This window comes from Strix aluco, chromosome 4 (assembly GCF_031877795.1).
Source record: "Strix aluco isolate bStrAlu1 chromosome 4, bStrAlu1.hap1, whole genome shotgun sequence".
Lineage (NCBI taxonomy): Eukaryota > Metazoa > Chordata > Aves > Strigiformes > Strigidae > Strix > Strix aluco.
In genome coordinates, this window is record NC_133934.1 from 7,666,322 (window position 1) to 7,678,490 (window position 12,169).

A 12,169-nucleotide genomic window follows, 5' to 3' on the forward strand; every position below is an offset into this window, starting at 1 on the left:
TCCCACTGACCTGACTTAAAACTAGGATCCTCGCTCTGTGGCCCATTACAACATTTCCAAATGCTGTATGCAACATGTCCTACCTTCTCTTCTCTTTTTGCCTTCAGCAGGAGAAAAAAACTGTATAAACTAGTCATACTTGGCCCTCCAGCTTCTTAAACCTATTGCTGAAATGACAGACAGTGCACACAGATCCATCCTAGGAAATAGTAGACTGGCTAACTGCTAGTATCTCTCACCTCAGTGCTCGAATTTTAGCTATTTTCAACTTCCAGACCTTTGTTCTGCCTGAGGTAGCATAATCTAGTTTCCTTTAAGTTTCAGCTGCCTATTCTACCACCAGCTCCTGTGGGACCTTGGGCAAATAGTATAACCCAGATGTCCAGGGAAACTGGGAGATTATAGCACCCTCAGAGAGCTGTGAGACAGGTCAGCTTGCTCTGGTTTGGTGAGCTCACCCCTGAACACTTTGGCCCTGACTAAATCTAGGCTTTGAGGGTATCAGAGGTGGTTCTCAAACACAGGGAGGCAACCAGCTGCCAAAAAGCTTTGCCATGTCTTCACTATCTCCATTGCGACAGTTTGATTGCAAGACCTCAATGCTCTGGAATTTTGTTGTGCTGTAGGAAGGAAGTACTGTAGAAAAAGTACTGTAGGAAGAAAAAGAGACTTCCTGCTTCCTTCTGGTGATGCAGACCTCTTGGGTCTGTAAATAAAGCAGAAATCTTGTGAGAATAGTCCTGGTTCTGAGGCTCTCTGTGCTTTCGTTTCAAATAATGTATGGAAATCCTACAAAATGGGATTTTGTCTCCTGATATTTGGACACATCCAGTCCTGGTCCTGCTTAGTGAAAAAGATTTCTTGCTGAGCTGGGTTTTTTTGCCAGTTAGTTTGCATAAAATGCTGAGGATTAGAAGAACTCAGCTCTTGACATACTTAGCTCATATATTTTACTTAAGTTTTAAAAAGGAAATAATTATTATGAAGATTATGAGATATCACATGCCAGTTTTTCCACTAAGAAATATGTCCTGTTGTCAGTATTTCCATTCACTCTCATTGACTATAACCAGAGGCAATGAGCATAATCACTGAAAGCATAATCTCACCTTCAGTGGATTTTCTCCAAACCTCAATACGGCATGTCTGACATGAACGCATATGGAACATCTATTGCCTTTGAACTAAAACCTACGGTGAGAGGTTCTTTAGAAATGCAGACAGCAAAGCTGCCAGCAATGTGAATGAGAGTTGGAAGTAAAGAATGAGAAAACTTTATAACCTCTCTCCTCTGTGTTCCCGGGTGATTCCCTGGCTGTCGTGTTAGATCCTCAATCTCAGAGGTGGGTGGCAGCAATTAGAAGCAACCTTAAGCATTTGTATAAAGAACCGGACAAGGCAAAAATCCTTGTCCTAAAGGGCACTGTCCTGCAAATCTTGTTTCACACCTGCAGTCCCTCTGATGTCATTGGGTGAGCTCACATTGCCTGAAACTTATCCATACAGCCAAGGGCCAGCTCTGGATCTTCTCCAAGAAGTAAGCCATGCTTTACACAGGGAAGAGGACTCATTGGTGGGTTGGCACCACAACACACTTTGTTGAAAGCTGGCTGGCCAAGAGAGCCATGGAGGAGTTTGCCTGGGGTGGGGAAAAGGTTGTTTTTAAGAAGTTGTCTCTACCCTACAAAGTCAGCACTGACTCACTGTTTTCCCAGTGTATTGCATCCATTGAGCAAACTAAAAGCCCTGAACCCAGTGTACAGACCCACAGACGGCATCGCTTTCCATCCCTGGGCAAAGGGAGCTTGCTCCTGAATAAAACGTTGTAGTCACAGGATTCATTTTTTGCCTGCAAACTTTACATTGGAAACCCTCGTGAATGTGACCCAAGCTAAACAGAGAGAGTTCATAAGCTTTTGGGGGTAGCATATTCCATATTTTCCCTGCAGTTTATTGGCAAATTAATTCTAATGCATTCAAATTACATCATGAAGTGTAATGTAGAAATATTTCATGAAGGTTACCTTAATAGAGTGTGAAAACCTGATGAACGGTAATTCAGAGGGAACTGCTTGGCCCATCTCCTATTTACTTGGAAACATTACTGCCTTAAAAAAACCCTAAATATATTACTTGTTTTTATGGCTGAAAACCCTTTAATTTGAAGATTTTTATGACTCTCTTACAATACACATCGATTTAAAAATGTTTTAAACTAAAATGGATCATTTACTGCCAACTGTGCTTCAGGCATATCATTGATTAGTCCAAGTGTGATAAAACAACCTTGTTTTTATTCATACTTTAAGAGAATAATAAAACCTGCATACTTGGAAATACTGAAGCAATATCTTGGCCCAGAGCTATTTAAGTATGAATTATTCACGTCTAGTTTATTTTTTTTCTTTTAAATTCATGAATCCCCAGAATGGTTTTGTAAAGTGTATCAGTGAAACCATGTTTCTAATTATTAAAGGGGGCTGGATCAGAATGCATCATATATGTAAAGGGGTCATTTTTTATTTGTCTTCTTTTGCAAGCCACTGTGAATCTCCTTGGAAATTAGTTATTCAATATTCACACTATATTTTAACTTGTGGCCCACTGAGAGAGAATACAGAGTTACTTTGTTCAAATAACTTTTGCAAACAAACTTATTCTTACAACTTGTAACACTGGAATGGCCTAAATATACCATTTAGGGATTTCACAGACAACTGATTGGGAGCCCATTGCCCAGAACTGATCTGGAGTAATCAGAGGAAATTACAGAAATAGAAAGAATGTTTCTGCATCTGCAGCAGAAAAGGCTCATGTAACAGCGATAGGGTGTCTATCTGGATATTACTCTGCTGTGAGTGGGACTTTTTCCTTAACTGCTGCAAAATATCATAGACAGAAATATCTTTTGTAAGTGAAAAAAACAAAACATTAATCCTATTTTTGCAATCCTTCCATCCTGAGTAACCTAACAATGTTTTCTGCGTACACCATGGTCTGAACCAAGACAGCAGAAGGAATGAGACTGAGACAATTATTTTTCTTGTTCCATCACTGAATTTCAGTAGGACCTCAGTAAATCACTTCACCTCAGTGCACCTCCAGTCCCTATACACACAACACACATGCAAGTCTTTATTTGGAGCATAAACTCTTCAGTCTGGAAAACAATTTTCTATGTACTTGTATAGTACTCTGTGCAACCCTGTACTTCATAAATACTGAATTAACACAGATTTTTTTTTCTTATACAATCACAGAGAACTATATGGGTTGGAAGGCACCCTGGACATCATCTAGCCCGAAAAACAGCTCAGGGCAGGTCCAGCTAGATCAGCCTACACAGGGGCCTGTTGAGTTTTGCATATCTCCGGAGATAGAGTTTCCAAAACCTCTCTAGGCCCGTGCTCCTGAGTGATCAACCTCATGGTGAAAACCTTTCTCCTTTTATCTAATCAGAATTTCCTCTATTGCAACTTGTGTCCATTGCCGCAGGACTCCAAGAAGAGTCTTAGTTTGTCTTCTTGATACTCTCGATTAGGTTACTGGGCATAGCAGTAAGATCTCCCTTTGCTTTCTCTGTTTCTACTTGTAGTTCATGTTCCCCAGTCCCTTGACCGTCCTGGGGACTCCCCACTCACTCGGGTATGTCCATGCCTTTCTCATACTGGGGATCTCAAAACTACACAGAACTCCAGATCCTACTTCACATGTAAGATGATGTTCTCAAAATATGATGTTTTCCTGTAGGTTTTCCTCTCCTGTAAAGATATCTGTAAGCAGTAGCTCAGAACTGAGTACAACTATCATAGTTGTACACCAGCAAGGATGCTGTATATTTGTGGTTACTATATCCATAGATAAAATCCTAAGAATACACCAAGTCTTCAGCAGTAAGACAGAAGAAACAGAATGATTAAGAGTTACTGGGAGAAGGAAAAAGCAGCAGGTAGCAAGCAATGACTTTAGATGCTGATTGTCTCTGCCAACTTGAAAGGAACATCTCCAGACAGCCATAGCAGATAAAATGGTCCTGTTAGGATGGAAACCCAAAATTAAGGAGTTGAGAGATACTAAAAAAATGAAAATTTTTCTATGCCACTAACCACAAAGCGCCACCATATACCGTCCAGTCATACAAATTATAACATTTCAGACAAAAATATATCATGGAATGGCATTAGCAGACTGTGTGGAGCCTTAAATGGATCTATGCTGAGATTTGCAACACTCACAGTTCTTTCTAGGATTTACAGATTTATCTAAATGTTTGTTACTGAACACACCTGGATTTTTTTAAGTCTGAAAAATACCAAGAAACTCAGCACAGAGCTTGCAACCATAAGATCTGCAAAGAAGCCAATCCCTTAACTTGGCTTCAGCACCACATGTGATTGTACTCTCCAGATGTATCTGCCATGCTGGGTTTAGCACAAAATTAATCTGGAGTAATTGTGACATTTTTTACTTTTACTCCATAGCCAGGTGGATTAGAGGACTTGTCTGAGATGGAGAAAACCCACATTTAAGTAAGTTAAGCTATTTTCACTACATGGCTCTCTTTCTAGACTAAGGAGATTCTTCTGTACATGGCTACAAGCAAATGTCTGGAAGTCTATGAAATTTTCTGTATGAAAGATAGGTGTTACAGAAGTATCAGTCAACAACTAAATGGGTCTTCAAGGTGCTGAGAGTAGAAGCTTTAATGTGGTTTATGTTCTCTTGTCAACCTAGTGCCAGATGATAAACTTTAAACAGGCATTACCACCCTCAATACAGAACTGCATGTTTTGAAAAATTCCCAGCTCCTGGTTCAATTCATTGAAATCTATTAATGTCAAATTCTACATAGGTATAATCCCATCACCATGATGGGAATTCTCTTCACAGCTTGAGGTAAACCAAGCCATGTGTTTGAATATTTGCACCAAGGGAATCAAACAACTTATCTCAGAGGTATTCTCACCTCATTGACATTTTCCTAGTTTTATTTGGCTCATGGAACATTAAAATCCTGGAATCGGAAAGTAAAAAGTATTTTAAGCTGCTGGACATGATGAAAAGCAATGCCTTTGAGTAGCAGTCTGGCGAATCTGTTGGGGAGTTATTAGACATTAATAGCAGCTTCATATACTTAATAAAGTTTGCATAGTTAATTTGCACTTTATAAAGTGTGGCAATGTTCTGGAGTGTGGCCCTGATGTGAACTTTATGAAGCGTGCAGGAGGCAATACAGACTTTATGAAGTCCACATTGAGGATAAGTATCAAATTAAGTAGGAAAAGCACACCAAGCCCTGATATGTGACTCGGAAATTCATGCCCATCTTCTTCTTGAAAGCTCGCGTTTCACTGATGACATAGGATTGCACTCAAAACACAAGTCTTGAGCATATTTTACTAGTTTCTGAAATTATTTTAATATTCAAGTGTTCAGAATCTTAAATAAATCTTAGTTGTATTAGAAAAAAATCAAATAAACTAGAAAACAGGTATAAAATACACTAGCAGAAAAAAATTCATCAGCATATTCATATGTGGTCACTCATATGGATCTTTCCATAATAAACTGTACAATATGGGGAAAAAGCATGACTGGCAAAACTGTTATTCTGTGGGTTGCTCCTGCAGACCTCCTTCTTCTGACAAAAATTATAAATTGCTCTTGAAAACTGGACACTCCTTATGGGACAACTGATAATCTGCAGAAGGAAGGTTTATAAAGCACAGCAGAGGAAACCTCTCTCAGGTGTGAGCCCTGATCAGTGCAATAAAAAGCCATGGATCTTCTAAGTCTTCTTCTCATTACTATATTTCTTTCTTCATAATAGCACAACTTCAATAGGACAGCAGAAGAGGAAAAGTGAAAAGGAGAAGGTGTGAAGATCCCACCTCTCAGATCAGCCAAGAGGCTCTCAGTTAGTTGGTCTCAGAGGAGGTAAGAGGTAGGTCTTTGAACACCAGGTGATGAAGAAGGAATTGAACTGGGGTGTCTCACTTCACAGACAAGTGTCTTCTGACCTCAAGCTATTTCATAGTATCAGAAAAAATAAATTTCAGCTTCTGAATGAGTACATTTTAAAGCTAAGACTTCTGCTCTGATCACTGGATGCAAATTTATCTTCAGAAGCACCAAGGCTATTCTGAGACAGGCATCTTGTAAAAAGCATATGCACAGGGCAGGTATTAACCACAAAAGAACTGAAATATTGAAAACTCTTGGGCAGCATGCTTATCTTCAGGTCCTGGAGAATGGATGAAGGAACCTCACTGAAGCCCAAAGCAAGGCACCTGGGAGGTGGGATTCAAGTTGCAACCTCTCAGAGTTTGTTCTCGGCTCTTGGCTTACCTTGTTGGTTGTGGCTGAGGTCACCCTGGGGCACCCAAATCCCCAAGAATTCCCACTGTAAAGGGAACTGAAGCATCTGAACATGACTTCTGCTGACCATGTGTGAGGAGACTGGGTACCTAAGAGTGCACTCTTGTGTTTAAATGCTAGACAAGTACATATCTTCCTGATGTCTTCACCCCATTCAGTCAGCAGGGCCTGACCATCATGTCTTCATCTTCAGTGAGGGCACACGCTGGTCCCGAATGGCTGTGCTCTAAGTTTCAAATTGGGCAAAATTCCCTTTATCCAAAAGGAAACCCTGCTTAATGAAGGGCTACACAGGTTGGTTCGTATAAAAGTTACATTAATAAGACTGGTTATTGGCTTTACCTTTTCACACCTTTATGATCCACTGTGCAAATCAAAATTTAAGTTTGTGACTTTCCTTCAAAACATTGCAAATGCTTTTATATCTCATTGTAAATATAGTCTATATTGAGTTTGGCTTCATTGTAGATAGAGAATGAAACTTTTTTTTTTTTTCTATTTCTCAATGCATGGGTTGCTTGTGAAATATAGAAAGCAGATGGTTTATTAAAAAACAGACACAAAAAATTAACAGCTCTAAACACTGTATGGATTTTTTTCCCTACTTATCAAGCTATCGATTAGATTATCTTAACTCACTTTTGAGGACAACTGGCCATTCAGATCCATATTTTGATTAACTATTCCACAAAACCTCTTAGTTTACAAATCAGTCGTTTCAGAATTATAGGTTTAGTTGTCTCACATGCAGCAGTTTAGCTGGTTTGGGTTATTACATTGTGGACACTGGAAAGGATCTTCTCATTTTTAATTCAAAAATTATTAAAGTATGGCATTACAATGCAGACAACACAATCTTTCCAGCTACCAAATCTATGAGCTAAGATGATTGATTTTATCTAGTTTAAATCAGTATGAAATTGATTAAATGACCTGGCAAATTCTGTACTTCAGCTTGAGAGAGAAAAACCCAGTGCAATGTTTCAACAGCTGCTTCATTGTTTGTCCATTACTTAACAACTGAAATACAGCAGTTTGTGTATGATGCGGCAATGTACATATATTGTTTTAGAGCATCATTATGAGTCTGGTAAATAGGTTTAGACTAAGGATATGAAAACAAACTCTCTGTAATTTTCTGTAGCAGTGTTTAAAAGGCTTATGATTGGCAGCATAACTGATTGTATTGACCAAAAGAGCTGTGGACATCTGGCTCTCTAGCCCTACAGATGAAAGACCATATGTTATAAAAATATACAGTGTGAGAGGGGAAAAAATAGTAGGCTGAATACATGACCAGGGGTCAAAGCTAACAGAAATCCAAACCTGTCACCAATGGTGCTCCAACAAGGGGTGAATGATGTAGGGCTGTTGGGCAATGCAGAAATGTTGACTTGTTGACCAACACATAGTCAAGCTGACAGCTGAATATCTCTGAAAACCTCAGCGATCTCTCTGCTTCAACTTCCCTGATGATAAGAATAGTTTACATTACAAATGCCTAAAGCTTACCAAAAGTGTATTATGTCCGTACCTTCAGCTGTTTCACTGAGCTTCAACTGAGTACAGTGTAACTGATTAAGATCAAATTAGGGCATATTACAATTTTCAACATCAGTCCCAGTTTTCCCATGCTTACAGTTCTGGAAACAATGCATCCATTCAAATTCTTCACAAGTGAGTTATGAAGGGACCAAAGCCCTCCGTTCACTCGTAATTTACTGTTTGATGCCCTTTTTTCAAATGCTAATGTCAAAGTTGCAGTCATAAGCTTAAAATCATTTGCTTGTGCTGTTCCCTGTTCAAGCTCACAAAAAGACATATGAATTTTATAGACCCAGCTTATAGTGTGGGCTGTTAAAACAGCAATACCTCCAGTGGTTTGGGAAAAAAAAAAAAAAAAAAAGTTATTTCTAAATGTAAAACAGGAAATAAAGATGTTGCTTTACATAACACCAACTCCTACACACTGGCATATCTTTCATTTTTGTCAGTGATTGATGAAAAAGAACGTATATTGAACATCGTGTATGAAAATTGTGCTCAAGAAATGAGGGGTACACATTAGAGATCTATACTCTTCTTGAAGACAGTATAATACATTTCAGAGACTAAATAAACAAAATTCACACCAAGTTGGCTGGCATTTTGAAAGGTGCTAACTCAGCATACTGCTGCAAGTTTCTGCTGAATTGAGCACTTTTTATTCTTTGAAACAAACATCTGTGATTCAGTGTGATAGATTTTAATATAGTTAGACAATACAACAAGATGTGTTCTAGAGAAAAACATCGGTATGAATGAATGGTTCTTGCAAGCTCCACAATACCCACTTTTAAATTATATTGAATAATAGATTTCTCTCCAGATTACTCCTATCAACTAAGAATAATCTTTTGTATTATTAAGTGAAGTCAGCAGAGCAGATAAAAGGGTATTTTTCCCCAAAACATGGTATCAATCATTTTAAATTGGAATTTTTACATATATACTAAACTACAGCATCTGTGTATGTCAGTGGTTTAAGGTGACTTAATGCACTGAATTAAAAGGTGCCACGGCACAATACGTAGTACAGCCAAGCACACTACAAATCACAGAATCATTCACTTACTATTGTTTGTTTTCACAGCCTCACTAGATGAAGTTTCTCAGAACAGTTCTAAACAAGACCAAGGGAAAAAACAATAAAAAGGTAAATTCATTCCAGGCCTAGGAAAAGGATGTTATTCCCCACCTCCCAAAACAATTAGCAAATATGACCCTCAGGCCTGAACCAGCTTCAGTCTGTTTTGGGCTCTTAAGATTTTCCTAATCAATTTAATTCCAACCACCAGCTAGGTGTGGCCTTTTACAGTTCTTCCCCCAGGTTTCATAAAGGATTTTACACAATATAGGCCCCAAATCAAACAACTGCTTTGATTTCAAGGAGCACAGGCTGTAAGCAGAGCATACAGTCATTGCCCCTTGCAATCCCAGACCTAGCATCCTCAAGGGAGTGTGAAAGTTCTCTAGATACTTGCAAAAGACCATTGCATAACATTTAATTTCATGTTCAGTAATCATTTCGTCACTTGGTTCAGATGATAAAGTGGATACAGATGTTCATTAGCAACAAAAACATAGGCAAACAAGGAAGCAATCCAAGAAGCTGCTAGCAACTGAAAAGTCCAACGCTGACCATTACACGTTGCAGAGTCACAAACATCTATCTTTAGACCCAAAAAGAAATCTGACTCCTTCACCATCTATAGAAGTCCAAATTATATTTTCTCATCCTACCCATAATTCAAGGGTAAGGCCATTTTATACAGGGTATATTTAAGCCTCAGTGGTCTAAACATGCAGAAGAGTTTGCAACTTTCCAGTCAACCAGGATTTGCTCCTACAAATCTTTCCATACCAATAGTCTTCACTACCACACCTTCTTCCAAAAATCTCCACTGACTGAGAGGCAGAGACTCTCAGCAGCCTGGCTTTGCTGATCTTATTTCTGGCAGTAACAATAGGTAATAAGAAAGATTCCTCCTGGGGCCTTTTCTAGAAGTATTTTCTCTCCCAGCTTCCCAATGGAGGAGGAAAACACAAAGAAGATCATCTGCAGGGAGCGACAGCTTCTGTTTGTCACATCAAACATCCCAGACTCTATCCCTGGCCTCTGGAGGGAATCATTCACATGGAGATTAGCCAAAAGGATTAGCATGCAGCGGGATTATCCACACACACAGCTCAGTCAACTAATAAACCAGCACCTTAATGCATTTTCTGCCTTTTAACCTCTCTGTTTCCAGGCTTCTGATACTCATCCATTTAAGCATCACCATATTTTAGGAGATGCCGAATACACAATTGATGAAGATAGGTTTGTGGCTCATCTGCATGTCTGAGCCATTTCTCATCAGCCACAAGATGTCAGTGTTGCTGAATGTTATTATTCTTACCTGAGAAGAAGCATCTATAGATGTTGCTGAGGGCGGCTGTCAACACTGGGCTTTATTCAGTAAGTCTAACAAAAAACCCAAGAAATAACACACAACCAAGGATGATTAAAATCTGCATGGCAAAGAGAAATTTCATATTAACCATAATGAGTAAAATTTAAACTGCCACCTTCTCCTAATGTAAGCCAAAACTAACATGCAAATCCTCGTGTCTTTTCACAAGTCCCAACTCATGCAACACTTAAGCTTGGTAGACAGATCCTGCACAGTAACATCACTTGGAAAGGAGTAACGAGAGGTGACACCAGAGCTGTTTCTTCATGAAGAAATTATTCCACCCCACCAGAAATGAAGCTGTCCAGGAACTCTGACTCTACTAACCCTCACTAAATATGGTATCTGAAATCAAAGAACGTGCTAATAGCTATCTCCCCATTTTACTCTTGCTATGCACTTCTGCATCCCTCTGTCTCTGGCAGCAAACACTGACCACATGGTTCCATCACGGAGGTCTTTCCATGCCCAGACTTGTTTCCTCTCTGTATCACTTCCCCAATTGCATGAGCACACGTTTTTGTAAGACCAAACTACAAATTAGTTTACTGGACTATCTGGTTTTAAAACACCCTTTCCTCTTCCCAACCCTTCCCAAAAGGCCAAGGTCAGGCAGAAGGGGAACTTTTGAACCGATATTGTTGTAGATTCAATGTATTGTGAAACTGCACCTCGGATTTCCTCTGCAGACCGACCAACCGGTATGTCGATTATTTTTCTGCTTCCTTCTTAGTTGCAGGAGATTTACTTCACCAAACACTGACTTGACTTCCACTTCTAAGTATAGCAGAGCATGGGTACAATTAGCATGAGAATTCCTGTTTACATTATTTGCTGCCATTCATGTCCTCTGAACTTGTTTACTTTTGAAATCGCAGGAAGCATGACTTTGGTGGGAATGGAGGCAGGACTATTGACCATGAAAAAAATCAGATGAATAGAGATAGATGAATTTATACACACTTACAGTTATAAAAATACGCAATGGAAGTATGGTTATTTGAGTGGTGAAGTTAAGTAGACAGTTTAATATATTTGATCCATCTATACTTCTTTTCAAAAATATGAATATATCTCCCAATAGCAAATCCAAATTATTTCCGTTATGGGGAGCATATTTAGGGGAAAAAGAAGATTTTACCTAATTCTTACAACCTTTCCCCAGCTGCCTTCCCTGCCTCTCTTCTTCTCCCCAAAACACAACCCATTCTTTGAAAAATACTGCCATAGACAAAGCAACAAAAATAAACCTCAGGGAAAGCCTTTCCAAATCTTCCTTCCATTTGTGCTGAACACCTCAACTAGGAAAATCCATTCCCAGTTTAATAAAAATCATTCTTCCTAAAGACAACTCCTGACAGATCCTCCCTGTTGCATTAAACAGTCTGGTTGTAGTGAGCATAAATCCCTGTATTTGTCTCTGTCCCATCTCTGCACTGTGTCAAAGGCACCATCTTCTCTGCTGGAGTCAGAGATTCTGTTTGCTTGACACTGTCCTGCCTCCCCTGTTAGTGACAGCAGGCACAAACGTGCCAATATTCACAGGTCTAAAGTGGCTGGCGTGCCTGGCTGCTGTGCAGAGGTGCGGGCTGACTCCTCGCTGTGTGCACAGTGACCATTTGTCTGCACTTTCTGGCTGCTTGGAAATCTGGTAGATTAATGCCCGAAGTGGTAGAGTTGGCAGGAGCACAGTGGAGAGATTCTCAGAAAAGCTTGACGGTTTCTGTTGAACCAGCTTGCCTCATTAAAAAGTTGCATTTGCCGGGGTCATCTCAGGATGAGGATGACTGGGATTT

The 12,169-nt window shown here is 39.5% G+C and overlaps 1 long non-coding RNA gene across 3 annotated transcripts in view; it reads right to left on the reverse strand.

Moving 5' to 3' along the window:
* The window catches only part of LOC141922204 (uncharacterized), a 29,572-nt gene extending 18,677 nt beyond the window's left edge, over window positions 1-10,895 (reverse strand). For 2 of the 3 annotated variants that reach the window (XR_012622902.1, XR_012622904.1), the window contains exons 1-4: window positions 10,810-10,895; window positions 10,320-10,384; window positions 8,993-9,040; window positions 7,705-7,847 (exon numbers count right to left, since the gene is read on the reverse strand). This is a non-coding gene — a long non-coding RNA (uncharacterized LOC141922204). The remainder of the gene's footprint in view (window positions 1-7,704; window positions 7,848-8,992; window positions 9,041-10,319; window positions 10,385-10,809) is intronic. The other variant, XR_012622903.1, reaches the window with a different exon arrangement.
* Between the last annotated feature and the right edge of the window lie 1,274 nt (window positions 10,896-12,169).